General features: G+C 45.4%; 2 protein-coding genes across 2 annotated transcripts in view; both read left to right on the top strand.

The window, feature by feature from the left end:
- Positions 1 to 6732, top strand: part of KIF5C (kinesin family member 5C) — an 82910-nt gene extending 76178 nt beyond the window's left edge. The window contains exon 26 of the mRNA XM_069861674.1: positions 3015 to 6732. The gene's annotated coding sequence lies outside the window, so the exon portion shown is untranslated. The remainder of the gene's footprint in view (positions 1 to 3014) is intronic.
- LYPD6B (LY6/PLAUR domain containing 6B) overlaps positions 1 to 26428 on the top strand; it is a 97626-nt gene that overhangs the window by 44937 nt on the left and 26261 nt on the right. The window lies entirely within an intron of this gene.

Consider the following 26428-nt stretch of genomic DNA (forward strand, 5'->3'; position numbering starts at 1 on the left):
AACAGCCAGTGGACTGCGAAGTGGTCCATTGAAGTTTCACTTTTTTTCCCTCCTTGACGATTAACTCTGTCTTGTGACTCATTTCTGAGAGTACGTGGTTTCCTTTAGGCACTCGGCATTCCTGGCTGTTTTTTTCTCTTTCTTTTTTTTTTTTTTTGTGACTGTTTCATGTCATGCCTGCATGCAAACCATCCATCATGTCGCACTCAAGCTGTTATTGTGTTGTGCGGATTGTTTCTCATCATTGTGTTTTCCATGAGCCCTGTAGCTGCAAGCAATGTATTTGTGCCGTGGATGAATTAGGACAAGTCTTTGCTGAGTGTTTTTGTGCATTATTTTATCCTAAACTGAGATTGGCTTTTCCATCTCACAGACAAGATAGACTCTGAAGGGAAAAGAGTGTGATAGAGAAGCACGTAAAATGTTTGCAAACATGTATTATAGCGGAAAAAAAGCTGCTACCTGCCTAAACTGCTTTTAATAGACCATCTGCTGTGAAATTAGAAAGGCTGAGAGAGTTGGGGTTGTTCAGCCTGGAGAAGAGAAGGCTGCGGGGAGACCTTAGAGCAGCTTCTAGCACTGAAAGGGGCTCCAGGAAAGCTGGGGAAGAGCTCTGGACCAGGGCGTGCAGGGATAGGATGAGGGGGAACAGTTTTCAGCTGGAAAAGGGGAGATTTCAGATGAGATCTTAGGAAAAAATGTTTTGGTGTGAGGGTGGGGAGGCCCTGGCCCAGGCTGCCCAGAGCAGGGGTGGCTGCCCCATCCCTGGAGGGGTTCAAGGCCAGGCTGGATGGGGCTTGGAGCCCCTGATCCAGTGGGAGGTGTCCCTGCCCATGGCAGGAGTGGCACTGGATGGGCTTTGAGGTCCCTTCCCACCCAAACCATTCCATGATTCTATGATTTTATGTTTAATCTTTTCTGGTTTCAGAAAAATAGTTGAAATACATTCTTCAATGCAAAATCATACAAAGGTTTGGAGTTTTGTGGAGAGAAGAATTTTGACAAAGCTTTAAAGAACAATATTCCCCATGTATGTGTAGCTGCCCGTCATGTCCTGAGGATGGTTGTACACTCATTTCTCTGCTGGCCAAACACAGAGCTTAGTTGTACGTTGTGTGTGGTGTCTAAATGTAACCACACACGGTGCAGGTTTTAAAAAAGGTCTGTATTGAAGTTCTTTTTCAAATCATACCAGGAATTAAAAAAGCAGACACTACGGTATGTGTTTTGCTTTTGATGGGACCAAAAGCACCAAACCTAAATGATTTTGACTTTCTCCTGCTGCTCTATGAAGTTTAGGCCAAAACTGGCACAAAATTATCAAAGTCACTGTGCACAATCTAGTTTTAATTGTGTTTCTCTAAATCATTAAAGAAAATATATAATAAAAGTAAGTTTTAGAAATGGAATGGCATAAAGGCAGTGTCTGAGCAAACTTGAATGTCCCTTGCAGCGTGTTGGTTGGTAACTGCTGGATTGAAGTGGACAATGGGAAAAATGCATCAGGTGATAGAAATCTACATTGAATTGGTTGTCATGCTTAAAATATGTGGCTAAATCAACGTTAGTGCATACAGATCAGCTCATTTTGAAGTTCTGTCCTCAAATTCATGAAAGGGACCTGCTCAGAACCCCTCTGTCTGGAGGGCACAGGTCCTGTTCCTCAGGTTCCTGTTCCTCTGGTTGCTCATGGAGAGGTGAGCCACGGTGGTGCCACGCTTCTGCAGCTCATGATTTAATAAAGACTTTCTCCAGATGGAGCAGAGATCATCTGTGAGTCTGCTTTATTTACACCTTGGACCTCAGCTGGCCCTGCACACAGGGAACAGAGCAGCACAAGCTTAAGCTTGTCCAGTGCCTCTTTCCAAAGAGGAGGACAGGACTGACATCATGATACGCTGACGATGGCAGCGATGCTCCATCCTGGCCTGCTGAAAGGATTAAAGCAACCTGCACTGCCATCTGAATTTGTGAAATACGCTGAGCATCAGGCTTTTGAGAGCATGTTCCTTATCCTGAAGTCTCTGGTATGTTCCCAGCACCTCCCCATCCTTGAGCAGGATGAGTAACTGTTTCATCTAGCCAGACCACAGTTCATCAAGCCAATAAGATGCGTAAATTAATAACCATCTTGGTTTCCTTTAAGGTGCTCATAAGGATGACAATTAGGAGCTAACTACAAATCTCATCGTTAATTTAGAGTAACTTTCAAAACACTGATGCGTTAATATTTATGTATTTATTTTTATGACTTGATCTTGAATATAGACAAGGGTATTTTTAAATAACGATGAGAAAATGCTTAATTAAGGAAAACACATTTCTCTGTATTAGCTAACTAAAACATGTGCTAGGCACATTCAGTCACTGACGTGGTGCTTCCCATGTGGCTAATGAGGAATGTGGGGCAGGGCGAAATTCAAACCCAGAAGTTTTTAAAAGTCTGTATTTCAGATGTTTAATAATCAAGCTTAAATCACTTGATAACAGGCCTTGAGCTTTGCTTCTGGCGGAATTATATTAAATTAGTGAGTGAGATGCCTCTATAATATGCATATACATTATATAAGATAAATAGCCTATTTTTATAGTATGGATGATCTATAAGGTCCCTTCCAACCCAAACTATTCTATGATTCTATGAAAGGAAAACAGAAGAGACCTCTGGATAGTGCTTAGGGGTGTGTTTAGCTGGGACAGGATGCTGTGCTACAGGTGGCAAAGAAGAAATTCCATCAGGAGAATTGTTTCATTGTGACTGTGCCAGTTTGTGCATTGGAAACTTTAAGATAGGTGGCACCAAACTTCTCTCCAAGACTTGGTAAGAGAGACTCTCATTCATGAATTGTTAAAACTGGGTTTGATGTGACTCGTTTCCGCTATTATGGTGGCTCTTGGTTTGCTGTGTCTTGGGATTCTGTGGAGTGTAGGTATCAACTGATTGCATTTCATATCTGCTTTGTAATCTCAAACATCCACTAATTATTGTTCCCTTTCTTGCTCTCTCTTGGCAGGTCAATTCCACTTAGCATGTTAAGGACTGTCATTAAATCACTAGTTTCTTTTTGTCCCCTCTTCAACCCGATCCACATCCTCTTCATCCTGCGCTTCCTACAGCCATCTGCAATGCACTGGTCCCAGGTATTTCGAGCTTCGTAGGATCTCCACGTGTACAGAAGTGTTCAGCTCAACTCTTCTACAGATACTTGTACAATGTATTTAACATAACCATCTAAGTAACGATAGGAAGTCTGCCACTCAGAATCTCTCACTGACTGCGTTTGACCCCTTGGCGCTGGTTAGGTTGAGGCTTCTACACTCAGATTGATGCTTTTTCGAAGTCCTCTGTTGCATCAGTAAATCCTGACTTCTGGCATCAAAAAATTAATTATTCAATGACCAAGTGCCATCAAAGGCAGGTGATTGTGCTCTGTCATGACTGATTTACTGTATAATATACATATTATTTTATATTTTTAGGGGATGAAAATGTGCTGCTATATGGTTTAATTTTACTGCTTACATTTTCAGAAGTAAATTTCCCCAAAGAACCATTTGTAATATCCAGATAAAATCTTTGGACTGTATAAAATAACCTTTATTGCAGTACCTGGTAAAGATCAAACGGGATGCAGAGAAATCTGTTAGTATAGATCTAGGTTTTGAAGTTTGGTAGTTACAGGAATATAGCTGTGTGACCTGTTTTAAAAATTAAGATCCGATCTGCTTGTAGCTCTCCCTGTGGTGGTGGGTTTTCCTGGAATGTGATGGCTAGCCACGTGTTAGTGAGCGTTGTTGATCTCAATGAAGTTTTGAAGGCTTTCAGAATGCTGTGAAAATCTGGTCTCGGAAAAGCCGACAAGCATCCCCTCCCTTTCCCCCTTCGGCAAGTCCCGATCTGTTCGCACTGGAATTCAGATATTGGAGCGAACAGTCCCTGCCAGAACAGATGCGACCTTAAAGAAACAAACAAAATCCCTTAAACCACAGATCCTACCTTAAAATATTATAGAGAGAGTCCAAAAGGAGGCGAGAGTTAGGTGCTTGAGCTCTCCTGCGCAGACCAAATTTGGGAATACGTTTTTCAGGAGGTGAAGAGCGTATTGCGAGGGGAAACGAATGTCTAAGTTACGGTTCGCAAGTCGTCCCAGGGACGGTGCTCACGGAGGTAAGGATGAGCCCGCCTGCCTTTCTTGGATCTCTCTTTCGTGCCAGACAGAAGGTTTCCATCTTCTCAGCAAGGGGGCACTGGAATCGTTCTGGGAAGGTTCGGCTGGCAGGCAGAAGTTGCTGCTCCTCCTCCCTGCCTCCCGCTTCTGTGCCGCACACATCTCCCTGCTCAGCTGTGCATGGCATGCGGCGTGGCCTCCGACTGAAGCGTGGGTTCTAGGAAGGTTACGGCTGAGCGTAGCCATCGAGTCCTGTTTTGCAGACATTTGCTATTATTTAATTTGAGATTGATTTTTTTTCTTTTCATTTCTGGATGTATTTGTCGGTAGACGTAGTACGCTTTAGTTACCGTAGAGCGTTTTGAAGGATTGTGAATTGACTTTAGGTGATTTTTTTTCTACTGAAACTATTTAGGTTGTTGCAAAGTAAGTTGGACTTAATTTAACTGGTTTTTTTTAATGTTGCACTATTTGGGGGAGCATTTTGCTAAAAACTATTTAATGAAGTTGCAAATTTGCATGTATTTAATTTATTTTGTATTTTTCAGAGTTTTATATTTTCTTTCTTCATGTGCATGTGCACTGCCAGAAAAATGAACTGTGAACTTGCCATATGCAATCTTTAATAAAATCGCTAATTCAGAACTACTCTGTGCTATCTTATCAGCTGTTCAGAGCTGAAATTTCTACTATGAACTAATGATCCTTTTGTTTTGGTTCTAAACCGGTTGTCTTGGAAAAGATACCAAACTGAACTGCTGTCAGAGATTTTGTGCTGTAGTAAAACTTGAGTTCTGTCTCTTGAATTCGAAGTTTGATATGGAATTACAGTGTAGATGCAGCATTAGCTTAAAAAATGTATTCAGTTCCTCACATCACTGCCATTAGTTGCGTTTAGATGGCTTTCTTCAGCTTGAGTAATAAGTTAGCTTTGACATCTCTTAATTGTGCTGGTGCTGATCAGCCAGTCAGTTCACCGAGCTAAACCAATGTAAGATTCTCCAAGTTAACTTTTACATCAAGACTAGGAGGGCTTTCTGTACCTGAAACGCAGAAAAGATGCCCGAGGCTAGAATTCTCAAAAAGAAAATAGTTACTCAATTGGAAATCATTAATCCTATCAACTGAATTTACTCTGCCCAAATACAGATTCTTGGTTTGTAAGCCTATTTTAATTAGGCAGCTTAAGTTTGTATTGTGTATTGTATATTCAACTTTTGTACCGTTTTTAAGTCTTACACATTTTATACATGGAAATGAAACCCGCACCTCTGCTCTGCAGACACCAAAACCTGTCTCCTGCTGTTTCCACCGCTCGACGCTACCTTCCTTTCTTTGCTCTTTGAATGGTGTGTTATATTTATTCCAGGCTGATTTTAAAGTTGTGATTTGTGTAGCGCAAATTAAATTTCACATCTCTGATGTCATCGCGTGGGGCAAACTTTGGTGGGAATACCATTCCCAAATGGAAAGGGTACTCCAGGTGGAACTGAAGTGCATCTTGTTCTTTGCGCTATTAATTAAAAGGTATTTCCTGCTCACTCGAGCTTCTCTTAACAATATGTTCAAATATCTTGTGTTTGTCCTCGAGTTCACGTTTCATCGACTTGTTTGCTCATAAGCAAGGAAAGTGTTAAACCTGGAAAGATCTTGGCTGGTGCATTTTTAAGTTTGTATTTTACTTAACAAGGGTGAGAGTGGATTATCCTGAATATAGTGAAAACTAAGTCACAAAAAAACCTTGGTTACAATAATTTCTGCCTTACGAGTAACTTTTAAATTTCATTTTATGAAGCCTAATGGACTAAGATGTGCATTTGCCTGAAATTTTGATAAAGAAGGCTTGGAAATATAGGAAATAAAGAATTTTAAGCTAAGCATTGTTTCATTTGGATAAATGGGTATTAAACCCAAGTGGTGATGCGGGTCCAGAAGGAAAAGGCCAATCAAATTTCCATGGAGAAGGAGGACCACGCGTAAGCATGAACGAAGTACATCTTGATTGGAAACAGAAGGAACCCAAAAACAAATTGGCAGGATAATCTTAATCTGCCCTTGCTTTGGTTTTTGTCTTCACCGTGCCTGTCAGAACTGCGAAGCGCGCTGGAGGACGTCCGCCGTGCAGGCTGGAACACCGCTCCACCGGTTCCTCTCTCGCTCTCACAATCTTGTCCATTGAAACACTTTTGGTTGTGGGAGAACCACGGGGGTTGAGGCATTCTGTAGAATTATACATGTCTAGTTTGTAAAGTGTGTAACGTGTACTGCAGATGTGTATTCTCTGGGCTCTATGTATCTTTACAGTAGTGTTCAATTTAGGAAAAAATAAATTGTGGACACGTTTTGCTGGTAACAAGGGGAAATTTTTTGCCATTGCATCAAACGATGCTGAAATGTATTAAACTCTTGAGAGCAGATCTGAACCCTCCTTCCCCCATCCCGTGGAGATAAGTCTTTTATCTTCCTTCTAAAATCCTATCAGAGATGGATGGATACACTGGCAGACTGCATGATGTATCATTCGAAAACCGTTACAGTGGAAAATAAAACTGAACTAAACTTTGCGGTGTGCATGTCGTGTGACACGTCTGGAGAGCATCTCTGCTAGGTGGGTGCTGTGCCTGGGTCATGTCGGAGTGACCTGTTCTGTGGAACCGTGCTCCAGAGGGTGCCGGAGTCCACAGCTGAGGACACCGTCTAGCGTTTAGCTCTTTTTCTAAATCCATAGAAAGCAATTAAAAGGCTCGGATGCCTCGCTGGGAAGGCAACACAGGATTGGGGTTTGGGTTTTGAGGTGTCTTTGATACCTTTCCAAGGAAATCTTTCTACTGATCAAGTGGGACGTGCCCCTGCCCATCGCAGGAGGGTTGGAATTAGATGATCCTTAAGGTCCTTTCCAACCCAAACTATTCTACGATTCTACTCTTTTCAGTAGCTTGGAGGGTGACAGGAAGACTCTCGCTTACCCTCTGGGAGTTGCTGAGACCTGGGGCTGTTCAGCCTGAAGCAGAGGAGGCTGAGGGGAGACCTCATCGCTCTCTGCAGCTCAGAGAAAGGAGGTTGTGGTGAGGTGGGGGCTGGTCTCTTCTCCGAGTGACAAGTGATAGGAGAGAGGAAATGGCCTCAAGCTGCACTAGGGGAGGTTGAGATTGGATGTTAGGAAAAATTCTTTACTGACAGAGTGGTGAAGCCCCGGTAGAGGCTGCCCAAAGGAGCAGTGGCATCCCCATTCTTGGAGGGGATATAAAGCTGTGTAGCCGTGGCTCCTGGGGACACGGTTTAGCAGGTACAGTGGGTCTGGGCTGATGGTTGAGGTGGATGAGCTTAGAGGTCTTTTCCAACTTTAATAATTCCACGATTCTATGAAAATACTTCTTGGCTAAAACTTGAATACTTCATGTTCCAGCAGGGCTGAACTCCAAATGGAGTTAATTTATCCTAAAGTGAGGCTCCTCAGTGCTTTTGGCTGGTGGTCACACGTTATCAGCTCACACTTCGTCTGGTACCAGTGGCCTTTGGTGTGACCTTGAGGCCGAGGAGGCACCGAGAAAGCCTGGCAGGTAAGGGGGGTTTGGGAGCTGCTGAGGCTGTTTCTCAGGCTCCCCCTCCTCCAGCAGGAGCGTCAGGGAGAGTTGGGGGTGTTCAGCCTGGCGAAGAGAATCATAGAATCACAGAATCACCAGGTTGGAAGAGACCCTCCGGATCATTGAGTCCAACCATCCCCATCAGTCACTAACCCATGTCCCTCAGCACCTCGTCCACCCGTCCCTTAAACCCCTCCAGGGAAGGGGACTCAACCCCCTCCCTGGGCAGCCTCTGCCAGTGCCCAATGACCCTTTCTGTGAAGAATCTTTTCCTAATGTCCAGCCTGACCCTCCCCTGGCGGAGCTTGAGGCCATTCCCTCTCGTCCTGTCCCCTGTCCCTTGGGAGAAGAGCCCAGCTCCCTCCTCTCCACAACCTCCTCTCAGGTAGTTGCAGAGAGCAATGAGGTCTCCCCTCAGCCTCCTCTTCTCCAGGCTGAACCCCCCCAGCTCTCTCAGCCGCTCCTCGTAGAAGGCTCTGGGGAGACCTCAGAGCAGCTTCCAGCGCTGAAAGGGGCTCCGGGAAAGCTGGGGAGGGGCTGTGGATGAGGGAGGGCAGGGAGAGGGTAAGGGGAATGGTTTTCAGCTGAAAGAGGAGAGATGAAGATAAGCGATAAGGAAGAAACGTCCTCCTGTGAGGAAGGGGGCTGGCCTAGGTGAAGGATTTTACATTGTGAAGCATTTCTTCCTAGAGACTAACCTTCCCCCTTAATTTAAAGCCTTTTCCCCGCTCCCAGTCCCTCCAGGCCCTTGGAAAAAGCCCCTCCCGAGCGAGGAGGGGCAGCTCCGCCCCGGGGCGGCTCCGGCCCTGCCCGCAGAGCGGCGGCGGCGCCGGCCGGGTGAGCGGGGAGAGCGGGGAGAGCGGGGTCCCGGGCTGTGCCACCTCCTCCCAGCCCCACAGACCCATCCCGGCCCCCCCTCCACCACCCCCCAGCCGTCCCACCCCATCCCGGCCCCGTCCCACCCCATCCCACTGCACCCCATCTCTATCCCATCCCGCCCCATCCCACTCCATCCCACTGCACCCCATCTCCACCCCATCCCACCCTATCCCACTGCACCCCATCTCCATCCCATCCCACCCCATCCCACTGCACCCCATCTCCATCCCACCCCATCCCACTGCACCCCATCTCCACCCCATCCCACCCCATCCCACTGCACCCCATCTCCACCCCATCCCACCCCATCCCACTGCACCCCATCTCCATCCCATCCCACCCCATCCCACTCCATCCCACTGCACCCCATGCTGTCCCACCCCACCTCCATCTCATTCCATCTCACCCCATCCCATCCCGTTCCCCCCATCCCGTTCCACGCCACCCCATGCCGTGCCACCCCGTCCCTGTCCCGTTCCACCCTATCCCATACCGTTCCACCCCATGCCATTCTACCCTGTCCCATCCCACCCCACCCCATCGCACCCCATCTCCATCCCATCCCATTACCCCCCAACCCCATCCCTATCCCATCCCACCCCATTACCCCCCAACCCCATCCCTATCCTATTCCACCCTATCCTGTCCTGTTCCACCCCATGCCATTCCACCCTGTCCCATTCCACCCTATCCCACCCCGTCCCATTCCACCCCACCCCATGCCACCCCATCTCCATCTCATTCCATCTCACCCCATCTCACTCTGCTGACTCTATCCCACCCCATCCCATTCCAGCAGCCGGGTGAGGCACAGAGTGAGCAGGAATCCATGGGGAGAGCATAGGGAGGAGTGGGCAGGGGGGGGGGACCCCATCCCCATCTCACCCCATTCCACCACACCCCATTCTGTTCCACGCCGTCCCGTTCCACCCCATTCCACCCCATCCCATCCTGTTCCACCCCATCCCGTGCCACCCTGCCCCATGCCGTGGCCCCCCATCTCCATCTCATTCCATCTCACCCCACCATATACCATTTCCCCCTCCCCCCATCCCGTTCCACACCACCCACCTCATGCCGTGCCATCCCATCCATACCTCATTCCACTCCATCCCACCACACCCCATGCCATTCCATCCTGTCCCGCTCCACCCCTTCCTACCCTGTTCTGCTCTATCCCATCCCGTTCCACCCCAACCTACCGCACACCATGCCCTTCCATCCCGTCCCATTCCACGCCACCCCATCTCCATCTCATTTTATCTCATCCCATCCCCATCTCATTCTATTCCATCTCATCCCACTCCACTAACCCCATCCCACCCCATTCCATCCCATCTCACCCCGCCCCATCCTATCCCACCCCCTCTGACCCCCATCTCATCCCACCCTACCTCATCCCACCCTACCTCATCCCACCTCATCCTACTCCAACCCATCCTGCCCTCTCCTGTGCCTCCTCATCCCATTCCACCCCAACCCATCCCATCATATACCACCCCATCCTATCCACTGACCCCATCTCACCCCAACCCATCCCATCCTGTCCCATCCCTCTGATCCCAAGTGGGTGGGAGCTGAGCCCCTTGTCCTTCACTGCTGGCCAGGGGCAGGGGATTGATCCCAAATCTCCCTGTGGCAGAGGCGAGGCTGTGGGAAGCACTGGACGTTCAGCCTGGAGAAGAGGAGACTGGGGAGAGACCTCATCGCTCCCTGCAGCTCCTGGTTGTGGTGAGGTGGGTAACAAGGGGTGGGATGAGAGGAAATGGCCTCAAGTTGTGCCAAGGGAGGTTTAGATTGGATATTTGGAAAAATTTCTTCATGGAAGGGGATATCAAGCCCTGGCTGAGGCTGCCCAGGGCAGTGGTGGAGTCCCCATCCCTGGAGGGATTTAAAAGCTGTGTGGATGTGGCACTTTGGGACAAGGGTTAGTGATCACGATGCGGTGGGGCTGACGGTTGGACTGGATGAGCTTAGAGGTCTTTTCCAGCTTTAATGATTCCATGATTCTGTGATTGTGTTTGGCATCAGGTGCTGCGATCCAACACCGACCGCTTTTTATAGACACCTTATAAAACTGCGGTTGTGGTGATTATACAGCCGTAAAAATGGAATTGCTCTTCCTTTCTCACAGTTATGGCAGCAAGATTTTCACTCTTTTAAAAAGTGCGTTAGGCTTCACCGTAGAAAGTCAGAAAACATTTAAAACATGTACAGAAAGAAGCAAATAGAAGTAAACAGCAGCCTTGGAGGTGCACATGAGGCTCTGGGCCAGAGGTGCTGTGCTCTGCAGGCTCCTGAGCACAGATGCAGGCTCCTTGGACGTGTTTCCTATTCTTGTGTTCTATTAGACTGTAAACTCCTTGGAATGACACCCAGCAGCTTGTGTGGTGCGGAGGGCGCCGAGGGCTTGGTTCTGTGCGAGGCCCATGGGTGCTCAGGTTAATAAAAACAGTCCTGGGGTTGATGAGTGTATGCGGTTCACACAGATAGAGCTGGTTTGCAAGACTCAGCTGGTTGATTCCTAAGGGCAATCTCAGGAAAACAGGTTCATTTGATTTCCCCTCTCTCAGAGGGCAACGCGGGTAGAGCCTGGAACCGCAGATGCAGAGATCAGAGCAATTGCAGCGAGCCGTGTGCTGCAACATCTTTCATAAATACTGTACTGGTAATCCCAGATGCTCAGATAGTGAGTCAAGACTCCCTCCCTCAATAAACATGGTTTTGTTTAAAATCATAAAATATGAAATGCTGAGATTGCTGTTTCTCAGGCTGGTTTTGAACCTTGAAGTTTAGAGTTTTCAGCTTCCTTCCTGGCTATGAAACTCCTGATTGCTGCACTTATTCTGCCTCTCACTAGATGAGATGTTAAGAAAAGGACGAGATATTTGATAGCAGAGAAGGATTAGATCTTAGGGAGAAATGTTTTGCTGTGAGGGTGGGGAGGCCCTGGCCCAGGCCGCCCAGAGCAGGGGTGGCTGCCCCATCCCTGGAGGGGTTCAAGGCCAGGCTGGATGGGGCTTGGAGCCCCTGATCCAGTGGGAGGTGTCCCTGCCCATGGCAGGGGTGGCACTGGATGGGCTTTGAGGTCCCTTCCAAACCATTCTATGATTCTATGATTGATTCTAGGACAAATGAAAGGTTTCTGATGACATAGTAGAAAGTCGTTCCTCGTGTTTGACAGCACAGACACCAGCTGGGAGGAAGGGAATTCAAAGCTGAAAGGGGACAACCTCATCTTGGTGCTTCTGCCTCACGTGGCCGGTCCCAATTGGATCCCGCTGAGCATGGCCAGGCTGGGTACCACAGTACCATCCTGCAGGTGAATTCCAGAGGTAATTGTAGATGGATGTTTTATAGCACGGGTGAAGGGAGTTGTCCAGGTTTTTACAGCAGGTTCAGCTTGGTGATTCATCAGTCTTTGCACGGTAACACTTTGTTCATCTAGTCAGTCCACAATTAACTTAGCTACCAGTGTTGCTGATGAGAGTCTTTTCCCTCTTGTCGTCATGCATTCCTTGCTGTAAGTCAATTAGCATTTCCCAGCATGATAATTGCAGCGCTCTTGTTCACAGCCAGTCGCATCCTCTCAGTGACATCCCTTCCAGAGCGGATAATCTCAGGGCCCTTTGCCTTAGCCTGGTTTTGTTGTTGCCCCATCTCCTACGCTTGACATCTGGCATTCTGGCCCGGCCGTGTTAACTGTCAGGAGTCTGTTAAATCCTGTAATCAGCTTACGTAGGATGGATCTTGTGTGTTGATCCTTGAAACGCTTGTGATGAATTCCATCCTCTGGCACCAGATGCTGGATGCTTTATCTGGCAGAAGGAAACGAGGGAAAGCGCAGCCAAGGTGGGGTAGATAGGGTCTCTTTGCCGGGGAGGCACGCAGCTGGCAAGTGCGAGGTGCTGCAGGGGAAAGAAGCTGCGTTACCAGAATGGGAACCTTCTCCTGCACCCTTGGGAGCTCTGTGGAAGACACCGTGCGAACTCCAAGGCTGTTTCCTGCCACGCACACGACTTATCGCAACCCCTTCTTGTCTTGTTTTCCATTTGCCCAAGAGTCAGCTGTGGGAGAGGAGATAAGGAATGATTCCTTTGATACTGTTTATACAAGTTGTGTTGGAGAGCCCGCTCTGAAGTCAGGAATTGCAAGCCCAGGTTCCAAACCAGAAGTCACCAGGGTTGCTGTGCATGGTACAATGGACCTGACCCGCTGCCAGAGGCTCCCAGTGCAGGCAGCAGGGAAGGAACTTGGCAGCAGAGGTGAGAGGAAGACAACGCAACACCTTACATATCACGGACATTTAATGTCTCTCAAGGAGACTCCGGTGGTTAAAGGTGAGGCATTTTCCAGGGCTGTCTGTCATTTTTCAGCCCAAATGGGCCAAAAGGGTCCTTAGAACAAAAATCCTCCGTCTTGAAACAAATTTCCCTGGATAAACTCTGATACTTTGGAAAATTCCCCTTAGTTTTGGTTTGTTTGTGGGTTTTTTTAGTTTAAATACCTCCATATTTTCTTGGCTTTCTTCACATCCACTGGCTGGGTTTTTTTAGATTCAAAGGAAAGGAATGCTTCAGTTATCCCTGCATGTGGCTCAAAGGGCTTTTGGATGAGGTGTGTGTCTAACAGTTTAGAAGTGGTGAAAAAGTCCGCACCAAAGTGCCACGCCAGTAAACTTCAGAATGAATTGCGGGTTGCAGCTTTCATTAAGGACTGAGCTGTGTGATGCACGTGTGGTTGGCAGTTCTTTTTCCATTAAGTGCTGTGAGAATCTCTTAGTCTAAGTAAGAGGCTTCATCTTCCAGACTTTGCATGTACTCTCAGCAAACATCTGCTTACCGGACTGGTTTTCCCGAGTGCCAGATGCCGATATGAAGGCTCAGGAAATCTGTCTGCATCTGTTGGTTTTCCTACTCAGAACCTAGTGCCTGTGAGAAGCCAGAATGCACGGCACGAGCTGGGATCCGTTTTCAGGTTGAAACGGCACCGCTTTTGCTACACCAACAAAACCAGACTGGGATTTCTTGCCTGAAGCCTCCAGGGCTTTTTGTTGTGCCCGGTTTGAACTACAAGCTTTGGCGAGGAACCAAACTAGGGTAAAACAGCGTTCGTTTGGTGGTTTTTGTCTGGATTTTGCTTTGATATTTAAACAAACCTAAGCTGTTGGGTGAAACCTGCTTGAAATACACTGACAAACCAACCCCGTTGCTAATATCACTTTGCAGATCTGGAAATGAGGCAGTGAAGGTTTAGAATGTGGGTCTTTGGTTAAAGAACCAGGCTGCATCTACGCTCTGACTTGCTGAATGGTTCTAGACAAGTCATTTGTCTTCTTTCTCCCTAATTCTTGTGGGAATAATGATGAGTTCTCTGTCTCCATGAATTGCTGTGAAAATTAATTAGTTTGTAAAGAATTCTCAGTGCGAACAGTACTGCAGGAGTAGCCTTATTGAGGGTGTGAATGCCATCCCAAGAAAGTCAAGCACATTGAGCTTCCCTGTGTTTTGGTCTAACCATGTCCTGCATGGAAGGTGGAATTCTCTCCTGTTAAGATGGTGCTAAGTCCAGTGGGGGTGATGGGAAAGTCCAGGATGAAGGTTTTCACTTGAAAGTTTCTGTAAATCCTACAGCATGTCTAGAAAATATTATTTTCAGTGCTGAGTACTCCAGCTCTAAACTCAATTATCAGAGCATTTTAAAGAATTTCTGAACTCTATTTCCTTTTCTGCTTTTTTTTCCTCACAGTCCATAAAATGGTTTGAGAACAAATCCCATCTCTCAGAAGCACGGTGACAAAAAATTGTCTGCTTATTTGAGATGCTGAGATTAAAACCCCACCATTTTACCTTAGCAGTGCTGTTTATTAACCTGTGAGTTCTGTAAAGTCTCTGTGCTGGGGGCTGGGACCTTGCCAATGGTCACAGATGGTATTTTGAAGTTTGACACGTTCACTGCTGGTTGAACCCCTGCCCTCAGTGCTCTGGTTGGAGAACTGTGGACACTCAGGTCTAGTGGCAGGGCTGCATTTTGGAAACATTCCCTGTTTCCAAACAATCTGCACCCTTGCAATCTGAATGAGCTGCCTTGGCCAAGGTTGTTTCAGTGTTTTAAGTGAACGCAGCTTGTTTGAATGATAATGACCTGCAGAACAATTAGATCATCATCTCCGAGGTGTGCGTCTGAGCTGGGGAAAGGAGGAGGTGGCTGCTCCAGCCAGGACAGATGCCTGGAACCCAGGGCCAACAGATGTTTCCAGTGGCAGCTCTCAAGCCAGAGGAAGGTCCACTCCATCCTGCAGGATGTCTCTTCACGGAGAGAAGTTTTATCCTTCATTTTTACAACAGGAGTACAAGCTGATAGCAAAATGGGAAGAGATGCTTGCAGTAAGTGGGTGAAAAATCAGATCTCTAGATAGATTGCACTTAATGCTTATTCAAAACTTGGAAATTCAGCTGTTTTCACACTCTTATTTTGTTCTGTGCATAATTAGTGTATCTGTAAGAACCAATTTGTTTGCTGTGTTGGTTTAAGTGGCCTCATTGTGTCTCTGTATAGAAAGATGTCTGACTTCCCTGTCACCTAAAAATATTACACTGCTACTTCCAAATGATAGAGCAGCTAAGCCTGAAATCCTTCAGCTTCTTTTGGGTTATATAGATTGAAAACTAACAGAAATACCATGATTTCTGTCTGTTACGGAAATGTAACAAACAAAACCCCTCTATAAAATACTGTCTTTAGTGGTCTGTACACCCTCGGTGTAGTAATAATAATCCCTTACAAAACTGGTCCATGATGCACTCGCAGATTATCTCTTATTTGTATCTGAAACACAGCGTAGCTGCCAAGCTCCGGATTGCAGAGCGCGGTTCAGCCTTTGAAAGAGCAGGTTGCCATCCTAGATCGGCTCATAATCTCAGATCTGCAAGGCCGCCTCTGGCAATGATGAATAACCAGCGCTTCAGGGAGGACTAATATCCTCTCTTCCACACCTACCCAATTGGGCGATGTCAAGAACAGAAAGATGGGGTAAGATTATCTCCCTGACCCCTGCAGATCATGCCCTGGAGTGTGGTGATTACCCTTCTCGGAGTCTAAACACGCATAAGTGTGGATGGTAGCAGTTACAGTCATCTAATCCTGTTTCTGAAAAATGCTGCCCCAGCTTTGTCTCGATGTGAATAAACCTGTTGCGGCAAATTGCACTAATTCAGAGCTCAGCTTAATGCAGAGAAACGGAGCTAAAAGCTTATGAAACAGAGGGAAAGCAGAAAGAGGGTGGATTTAGGTTAGATCTTAGGAAGAAATGTTTTGCTTTGAGGATGATGAGGCCCTGGCTCTTGCTGCCCAGAGCAGTGGTGGCTGCCCCATCCCTGGAGGGGTTCAAGGCCAGGTTGGATGGGTCTTGGAGCCCCTGATCCAGTGGGAGGTGTCCCTGCCCATGGCAGGGGTTTGGAACTGGGTGATCCTTAAGGTCCCTTCTGACCCAAACCATTCCATGATTCTATGTTGCTATGAATATCATTTGGTTAATGAATAACTTCTCTGGGTTTTTAAAGTTCTTTTCATTTTTTTTAAATAATGAATTTTATTTGGCCAATGCCATGAAATCAATACTCTGTGCATCAAGAATTGTGTTTCGTATTGAGATGTTTTGGTTTAAGAAAATAAATCCGGCATTTATTGCTTTAATATGTACTTATTATCATCATAGAATCATAGACTAGTTAGGGTTGGAGAGGACCTTAAAGGTCATCTAGTTCCCCCGCCATGGGCAGGGACACCTCCCACTGGATCAGGCTGCCCAAAGCCTATTATTATCAAAACACGAGTCAAACGTACTGTAATGGTATTCATAGAATCATAGAATCTTAGAATCACCAGGTTGGAAGAGACCCACTGGATCATTGAGTCCAACCATAATTCATTGAGGTTTGTACTGGAGTTTTACAGGAACTACTGTTAAATAGTAGGACAGGATTTGAAAATTCTCACTCGTTCATTAGATCAAAACAAAAAGGGATAATCATAGCATCACAGAATGTTTTCAGTTGGAAGGGATCTTTAAAGTCCCTCTGGTCCAACTGCCCTGCAGTGAGCAGGGACATCTCCAACTTGATCAGGTGTTAGGCTTTCAAAGAGCATCACTGTTAGGTTCAGGAGGACTTGCTTACCTCTTTCTTTATGACATTTTGGAGTTGATGGTTTGGCCTCAGTTGTGGTGTAGGAAAGAAGGTGGAACTGCACCATGGGCTGCTCTCCTTGGAGGAGAACTGGCCAAAGGGATGAGGAGCAGCAGATCCTGTCAGCACATACAAAACCAAAGCAGTCTGGAGTAAATGCTGACCGCTTTGTTTCTTCTCTCTCAGCCCACTCACCTCCAGTAAAGTTGCAGTTTCTGTTCTTCCTCAGTACTAAACCTTTTGGCAGCCCAAGCAGTCTGACCAGGCTCTGCTACCAACATCCCTAGTGAGATCTGTGGAAGAGAGGGTGTGTGTGCATACCTAAAAGTGGTTTGTGGTTCCCACCTGCCTCTGCTCTGTCGATTCAGGACAGTTCTTCTGCAAGCTGGTTTGTTGAAATGATCCGGGTTCAAAATAAACCTCTGCAGAATCAAAATTCACAGTTTTCCTTTCCCTCCCTGCAATGAATCTCACATTTGGAGAGATTGCCAGATTTCTGAGGCCTCAGCTAAAAAGAATTTGCACTGCCACAAATTATGTCTAGTGTGGAAAACCTGGAAATAGGTGTTTAACCTGAAAATAGGTGTTTAAACTATTCATGAGGTAACCAGGAGCTGCAGATTCACAGCTCATCTGCACAGGCTTGAAACTCACTCTTTTCATGGAGCAACAAAATGGAGTTAATAATTACAGTATAATTAGACAAGAAGAAAGATGTGACAATTGAAGGAGGATTTCTGCTTCGCTGGTTGTAGGAAATGAGAGCTTTGGTGTGGAGAACGGTTCTCACCTTTTCTGATGGTCATGTGTGGGTCTGAGTGAAGTGTCTGCTGTAAATCAGGGACTGTAAGGTGCTCAGAGCAGTAAGGTTGTGTTTGAACCAGCCTGCTAATTTAACCAAAATCTGTATAGCTTTTTTTCTCTTTTCTTTTTTTGACTTTGCCTTTCTTTGCTTTGGGCAGCCTTGCATTATTTCTGGGGACAGCTCTGCCTTCAGTGTTCAGAAATGAGGGAGCACAGATGGGTTTAGAGTTGACTTCAAGGCCTGGAGATCTTGAGAAGGATGCATTTTGGGTCCATTTTGGTTGCTTATCAGGTAAATTACAGCATGGCGATTATAAACCATGAAACCGGGACATTAGTGCCTCTAGTTCAGACCAACAGACGACTATGAGAACATGTGGTTCCTCTGGATGTGTATTCAAGAAAGAGTTGTTGTATTGGCATACTATTCCCAAATTGCTTTTTTCTAATGTTATTAATGGTGTTAATATCCTACCTGCGTGTGTTTAATTATGGGATTCTGTGTACATTTGGAGACTTTTGATCTTTTAAAGCATAGTTTAGTTAATCCTTTAGTTATTTCTAGGGTTTGGGGGTTTTAAAAATATATTTCCATCTTCTTTAATATTGCCAAGAATGCAGCATTTGTTCTGTAATGATGAGAAAGTCCAATTTGTATCGCTTTTCTCACAGAGGTTTCATTTATTGTGTGTGGATATATAATGCCCAGACGGGTGGAAGGCTTGTGTTTATTAAAAACATACTTCTGTGTGTGGCTTTATAAGCCGTCAGTGTAGTTTGACCACCATGGTAAAATAATTATGTGGTAAACTGCTTTAAGAAGAGAGTGTAATTGGAAAAGGAATCTTTGCTTGTGTATTTAGTTGCCAAAATAAAGTGAACCGAGATGGGCTCTGAATTTTCAGAATGCACTCTTAACCAGTTAAATCCATGTTTACTACCTTGCCTGTGGTTAACCACCACTAGATAAGATCATGGACTGTCTTATTGGGAGTGGTAAGGCATAAAGGAGTGAGGATACACTTCACATTTAAATGAGTTCTCTTTGTGCTTTGTTTTCTTTGTTTATGGCTTTGAGAACAGCTTTCTGTGGAATGTTACCACTTTATTAAGCTGTTTCTCAGAATAATCTATTGCAACTAGAAAAGTAAGGATTGGCCTTCTGTAATCCTACACCACGCAGTTTTCATGTCGTGTGTCCATGGAAGAGGCTTCAGTGGTTACGGCTGCTCTGATAATGTGCAGAGTTGCATGTCTGGACATATGCAAGATATGAAACATGAAACTTGGTCGTTTATATGCTTTATAGTCAACAGGGCTATAAGGAGCTACAGTGCATCTTTTCAGCTGTTGTTCCTGTTTCTCAGCTGTCATGGGAAAGCAAAGAGAATTCATTTGAGGTCCTACTTTAACCTGGTCCTGGTCTCAGCTGTTACTATAAGTCGCCTTTCCTTTTCACTAACATTTACTAGGCAAAAAGAGATATTTGAGCTGGAGCATTTGGGATCTGCCACCAGGGTCATCGTGTTTTAGTGCTACGTATTTTACCAGATAGATCCTTGTGTGTCTATGTCTGTGTGTGTATGTTAAAAAAAATATATAAAATATGTGTAAAATATAGTATAAAATGGATTGAGAAATGCGTTGGTAGCATTCAATTAGCCAGGAAGATGGGTGGTTTGCCTCCGCAAGGCTGCAGACCGTGGCAGAATTGTTTTGCAGGAAAAAACCTGAACAAAAAGAATCTTTGCAGCTGGGTTTCTCGGGAATCTTTTGTGGAGTGTAGTTCTTATGTATTTCCATTTGAAACTGAGAGTTTAAAGAAATTTTGTCATGAGCACCCTAAATATTTGATTATTCCCCCCAAACAATGGCAGTAATAGGAATTGCGTGGATAGTGGCAAGTAACTTCCATTTCCATCTATATGGCTATAGCTCTTTTCATCTCTCCTTCTAGTGCTTTGTCATGCCAGATGCATCGACTAGGACTGGGTTCAAGGTCTGCATCACTTTAGTCAGCTCATTTCTGCTCTCCTCGGTCTGAGGTGACCATTGTGTGTTCCTGGAGAGCCTCGTGGCTCCGTACCTACTGTGAGCAGCATTATTGATCGATGCTTTTAATGTCAACTCTGTGGTTGGAGGAGGATGTAGGCATCAGCGAGACAAGCGTTGCGCAGGGGAGGGAATATTTTGCATACAGTGATTATGGAACAGCTCCCGGTTCAACTGTTTCTGCTCTGCCTAGAAACAAAGTCCTATGTGATGGGTACAGTTCTTTGTTTTGAAAGATGCCCACTGGAATCTGACCCATTGGAGATCACACTTGCAGAGTATTTATATGCTTCTAGTTGCTGCTTTACTTGGAGGAGGATGTTTAGCTCTTCTGGCACTTGGATACAGCCTGACTTAAGATTTAGTTATGTATTTATTAATACAAGATAAAGCAATCCAGTCTTTATTTCAGGTTACTTAAAAAATGGAGTTGGTGAGGTTGGATTTTCTTGAAGACCGTTTCCTTGGTGGCTTCTGTGTCATATGTTATGTTTTGTTTCTCTCTGTATTGGACTTTGTGCTGAGATGCATGGGATGAAGAAAGTCTTTGTGGTGCTGTATGGGATCCGGTGTTGTGCTGTGAGGATTCCTGACGGGAGATGCCTGGCTAATTCCCAGTGCATACTGTTCCCACAGACAACCTGGAAATGGGCGCGGTTGGTGCGAGTAGCAGCAACAAAGGTATGAGGCTGGGATTGCCTTCTGGAATGGCAGCTCATCAAAGGGCTGGGAAAATCTATAAAATGAGCAATAAAATTACTTTGAAAGTTTCAGGTTTACTCATTTTACTACTGCAGGGAAACACTTGTAATGTAGACACACGTAAACCACATTGGTTTGTATTGTGAATGCACTGTATATTCTTTGAAGAAGCAGATAAGGGGAAATCCCTTCAGGACTCTCCTAATTACTGTGCTCCCCTAAAATGGTTATTTTCTTCTAGGAGTATCTTAAACTATGTTGATTTGGGTTTCTTTAACTGGATTGTTTCCTTACTGTGTAGAGGATGCAGTAGTTCATCAACTTCTGAGTCTGCTTGGAAGGTGGTTAATTGTTAATCACTATCAACAATGCTGAGAAGTGTCTGAACTAATTTGGTGAAGTGCATTTCCCTGCAGCAGCAAATACTGCTTGGTTTTGAGTCTGAGGCACTGGTTTTACAGCCTCTGTGTGTGGCTAAATCCACAAAAACGAAGATATGTGTTTCAAAAATTGCCCTTAAAATGGTATTGAAATCGAGGAAATGCTGCATGGAAGCCCAGCACCGGTGGAACAGTGGTTATATCCTCTGTGTCTTGCTAAGATACGGGAATTCACAGCTGCTGTGTCCTACCTGTGGGAAGATGCCTGGAGGTATGCAGAACAGGGAGGCTGGGAAATACAGGCTTTTCAACCACAACTCTCCTGGAAATGCAGAGCTTTCCTCTGTTTTACTAGAGGTGTTTATCTTCACTCCAAATTCAGATGTTTTGTATGCCAAAGTCATTGGATAAAAGAGTTGATAACTGAGACAAAGCCTGGAATGCAGATATTCCTCCTCCCAGATGATGATCTGCTCTGTGCCTGCAGGATGGATCTTTGAAGTCCCCTGCGAGGTGTATCCGTTTGAGGAAGAGAGATCAAGAGCTTCCCACTGTAAAGGAACAAGTCGCCTGTCGATCAGAACACTTCCTTGGAGAAATGGTGGTTTGCATCCTAGCAAGACTTAACCCACATCTCCCACATCTGAGGCTGTGAGGACGGGGAAGCCCTGGCACAGGTTGTCCAGAGAAGTCATGGCTTCCCCATCCCTGGAGGTGTTCAGGGCTGGGTTTGATGAGGCTTTGAGAAGCCTGATCCAGTGGGAGGTGTGGAACTGGATGGGTTTTAAGGTCCCTTCCAACCCAAACCATTCCATGATTCCATGATAACCATGCCACTTAGCTCCTGCTGAATGGAGCTCCTGAGTGGGGCAAAGCAGCCCTACCTCCAAGTACTTCATCACCCCATTAGCCTCTCTCCACAAGTGAAGGAATTTGGTCTGGGTGCCATCTGGATCAAACCCCTCAGATGAAGCCCTCAAGAAGGGCTTGTGAGTACAAGCGCGAGACTGAGCTGTGAGATAGGGTGGTAAGCTGCTCAGACCTGCCAAAATTGGGTGTGCCTGAAAGCAGAATTTCATGCGATTAGAGAATGGAAAACATTGTGGTGCCTGGGGAAGCCTGGTAGGAGCTGAGAGGGCGAAGGTGAACATTGCAGTTCTTCATTTCTCTCTTCATTGTCTTAATTATTATTGATTTTAAACATAAATACCTGTTGTTGATTTAAACCAAGGTGCTTGAAAACGCTGCAGGAAAAATATCACATCAGTCCATCTCATCAGCGCCAGTCTCTGAAATCCAGTTGCAAAAATAATATTGGATGGTGGGTTTATGTATATGAATGCCATACAGTTATGTCTAATCCCCGGTCTAACACGGGAATGGTTAGGTTTTTTCCAGTCTCTCTGTTGGTGAAGAAAGACTTTAAACCGAAGGATTAGCAGGTTCTGCTTGGATGCATTTTCACATCCTGAGCATTGACAGATCCCACAAATGTCTCTCTGCCGGATGGGTTGACCTGTCAGTGCAGTGACCAGTGGTTTGGATAGCTGGAATTTCTATATTCTGCTTTCATCGGGAAGCCTGAGGCTGTGAATATGCATCGTGCAATGCAACACCCGATAGCGTACCAGACAGGGGAAGTTCATTGTGCCGGTAGCTATAATGGTGTGTAATACCAGGGTTATTAATCTTTCCTCACCTCGGCAACTTGTAGTGCACACATTAATGTGTTTTTCTATGAGATTTAATTGCTGAGACTTGTAACAACTCAAAATGTAAGTTCCTGTTTCCCACTGTGACTCCAGTCTTGAGAAATCGGTTCTATTTAAAAGCAGCAAATTACTGTTCTGATAATATTATGTTTTGAATGGCACATGGATATTCATCTGTGGTTGCTCGGAAGGTTAATATTTAAGGACAGGTATTAGGTGGCAGACAGCAGATACAAGTTGTAGTTAGGCAACCCCAAAAGCCTCCTGGTCCCCACATCTGTTTCTCTCCTGATAAGAGTGTTAATAATACGATAAAAGTCAGAGTCTCCCTGTGGAAAGGGAAAGCCTATTCGGGTTCTGTGTTTTTTTCTCCATCTGGTAGGTGGTCAATGCTGTCCATGGAGTTTTCTACCTTTCTTTGATAATATAGTAAGCATTACTGTGAAAGAAGAAATCACTGTTTTCTCTAAAATCAGTGGAGTTGGATGGGGCTTGGAGCCCCTGATCCAGTGGGAGGTGTCCCTGCCCATGGCAGGGGCTGGGACTGAAATCTTTGAGATCCCTTCCAATCCAAACCATTCTATGATTCTATGATAAATCTGCTAAAGTCAGTGGATCCGAGTGAGGCTGAGTAAAGAACATCCTGGAAATTTTCACTTGAGATGAAATTATGTTTTCGTTAATCAGCGTTTGCTTGTATGACACACATCAGCACCAACCCTGAAGGTAAGAGAATATTTTATAGATGAGTGAAGCCGGGGCCTCAGAGTAGGGCAATGATTTCCCAAAAATAAATAGTAGCCGGGAGTGATGCTGGGAAGGGAATTCCAGAGCTCTGTCTTCCTGCACTTGATTTGAATCATGTCAGCACCATATTCCCTCTCTCAAAGAAATTACCACAATAAAACACCTTAATGTTTATCTAAAGATAATAAAGAAAGGCATTTCTTGCAATAAAATATGATTAGACCTGTGGAAGAAATAAGACTCCCTAAATTAGCTCCAGATGAAGGCAAAGTGTAACTTTTATTGCATGATTTTGGCTTTGACATTGCATAATCTGAAAGCAGCAATGCTTATTTTTAAGAGTTATAGAAAGAATTTAAAAGGTTAGAAAACGTTTTAAAAGGTTTTGACATTCAATCTGTCAGCATTGTCTCCTCAGGAATGCCTGCAATGTTCAAAAAAAGCCAAAAGGAGAGGGTTTTGTTGAATGACATTGATCTTCTTTGGAGTTCTTGTTTGGTTTTCTGCTCATTAAGCTCCTGACATGGAAACAGACTTGAAAAGACTGAGAACGATGACAATAAATGTAGCTTTTAGGCATGTCATCAGGCTTGGTAGTATAATATATCCTGAGCTTGATTTCTTTTAGCAGCAAGAACCAATATTGGAAAGCAGTGCTTTTACTCTGTGCTTCTCTCCCCTTGAAAGCACAACACCTAGTTTCTCTCCAGAAGGTTTATAAGGTGGACCACATGCAAGGTTCCATCTTAGCTTTGGATATTTCCTTTAAGTTCTTTCAGCCAATACCAATATTTCTGCAGCTCAGTGCATATTGTTAAAAAGCGCGCGGGGCAGGAATGGATGGAAAAATGGAAGAGGAGCTGGTGCTTGAGAAACCAAGTGGTTGATGTAAAGCCAAGTTTACATGTTGAATGACAAAAAGGATAGACCATCTAGAGCAGAGATGGAGAAGATGTGATAGAAGAAACAGTACAGGAGATGTAAATAATCTACTTTGTATGTTTTCTTATTTTAAGGAAGTGTAAAAGAGCAAAAGTATAGTTCAAATAAATTCAAATGCTGTTTATAATACAACACTGAGTAATTAATTACCAGCATCATCACTGGCTAACGTGGAAAAGGGGGTTTTTCATGTGTTTTTATCTCCTGAGTGTCAGGAACCATGCATGGCCTCACGCCACCAGTGCAGCAGAACAGCTGATGTAGGCTGGGATGCTGGCACAGACCAGCAGCTCCTGTGGGCTGGTTTTTGGAAGTTGCTGTGCAGTATTTCATAGAATTGGAGGAGGTGGCAGAGGTGGTTGCCCCTGAGGCACATGGCGTGTTAATGGGCTACAACTCTTTGCTTTTATGGTGCCTATGGTGGCAAAAACGCTTTGCATATGTATAATCTGCGGAGTGGGAGGGGTTTGAGGGTTTTCTCTTTGTTTGAAGTTGTGCTGAACTTGCTCAGAAATACTTAGAATACCTGGCTCTTAGATGACTCTTTTTTTAATACAGTTTTCTACTACATATTTCTACCCATCCAGAAGAAACCAAAGTGCCTTTTTGTGTAGTATTGTGCCTGCTCCTGAACTGCTGCACTGGTGAGAGCTGCCTATTGTTACTACATTCCCTGTGGTCTTCCCAGGCCTCTTATAGGTCAACGTTGAAAGTATTTTGCATGGTTGTTGGGATATTTTATGTGAATCCTCTCAGTATTCCATGCCTTAATTTGTGTTATGGACATAGAAGTGAATTGGGGCAATTTAAGTATTTTAAGTATATGCCTGCTTTTTTTTTTTTAATGGAACTAACCCCGTCAACAACTAAAGCAACAACCTTTTTGTTTTGAAAAGCTAGGAAATCTTTCCCATGCATTCAATTATGTTATTTTGTTGTAGTACAATGTTTGGAACTAAACAACATGTTTGCAGTGAAACTCATTTTCGTGCAAACTAGGAACCGGGAGGTTTCACGGGAGCTTGCCAAGGGTGAATGGCCCGCAGCGAGCATCCGCATGGAGACTGTGAAATGCAGAGAGACATCTGAGAGCATGTGCTGAAACCCTCTTTCTAAATTAATGTATCCTGAGTGCAAGCCTTCAGAACGTGTTTGAAGTAGGATTGCAGCCTTTGTACACGGCGCCCTGCACTAGAAACCAAAATAAAATCAAACTCATGTCTCTGGTACACAATTCTTGTTCAGCCTTCTCTGAAGTCTATCAAAGAGGCTCGCTGAAGCCGTGATGAAGTGAGTAATGTTGGTCTCAGTTGTTTAAATCCACACTCAGCCTTTCAGTGTGTTTGCCCTGTGTTTGCTTTCACTGTGTTCAGATTTCTGCTGATCTGAAATGCTGAAAACAGTCATAGTCTTGATATTGTGTAGTGGAGAGAGTTAGAAGCACCGCTCAATGTACTGATGAAACTGTTACGTGGAACTACCATGGGTTTTGTAACTACTGATAAAGAAATGGCACACTTAGTGTGCTGTAAGGTGAAAAACAACGGGGGGGGGGGCAGATGGTTGATGGCCTAGAAGGCCAACAGCATCCTGGCTTGGATCTGCCGTGGGGTGGCCAGCAGGAGCAGAGACGGGATCATCCGCTGGACTCAGCATTGGTGAGGCTGCACCTCGAATCCTGGGTTCAGTTTTGGACCCTTCACTCCAAGAATGACATTGAGGGGCTAGAGCGCGTCTGGAGAAGGGAGTGGAGCTGGGGAAGGAGCTGGAGAAGAAGAACAGGATGCCCAGGATTTAAAAAAAGCCAGAGAGACATGGCGTTTTGGGACATGGGTTAGCAGGCACAGTGGCGTTGTGCTGACGGTTGGACCAGGTGAGCTTAGAGGTCTTTTCTAACCTCAATGGTTCTGTAGTTTTGTGAGTGTAAGCCAGCAGGGTGGCTTTGCAGCAAGGAACGCAGCCAGCTCTGGGGCTGTGAGAGCCTTGCTGGAGGGAAGTGATCCTTCCCCTTTGGCTGTTGTGAGACTACAACACATGTTACCAGTTCTGTACACCCCGGACAAGGAGGGCACTTGACACAGTGCAGCGAGTCCAGCTGACGTGTCTGAGATGGGCAGGGAGAGTCTGAGACACCCACGTTTGCTCAGCCAGGAGCAGACAAGGTCACTGGGGATGTTACACCGTCTCCTCTCCCAACTGGAAGCATCAAACTACTGATGCTTACACAGATCTGGACAAAAACTTGGTGACCTAGGAAATGCACACAAGTGA

Source organism: Phaenicophaeus curvirostris, chromosome 7 (genome assembly GCF_032191515.1).
Source record: "Phaenicophaeus curvirostris isolate KB17595 chromosome 7, BPBGC_Pcur_1.0, whole genome shotgun sequence".
NCBI lineage: Eukaryota > Metazoa > Chordata > Aves > Cuculiformes > Cuculidae > Phaenicophaeus > Phaenicophaeus curvirostris.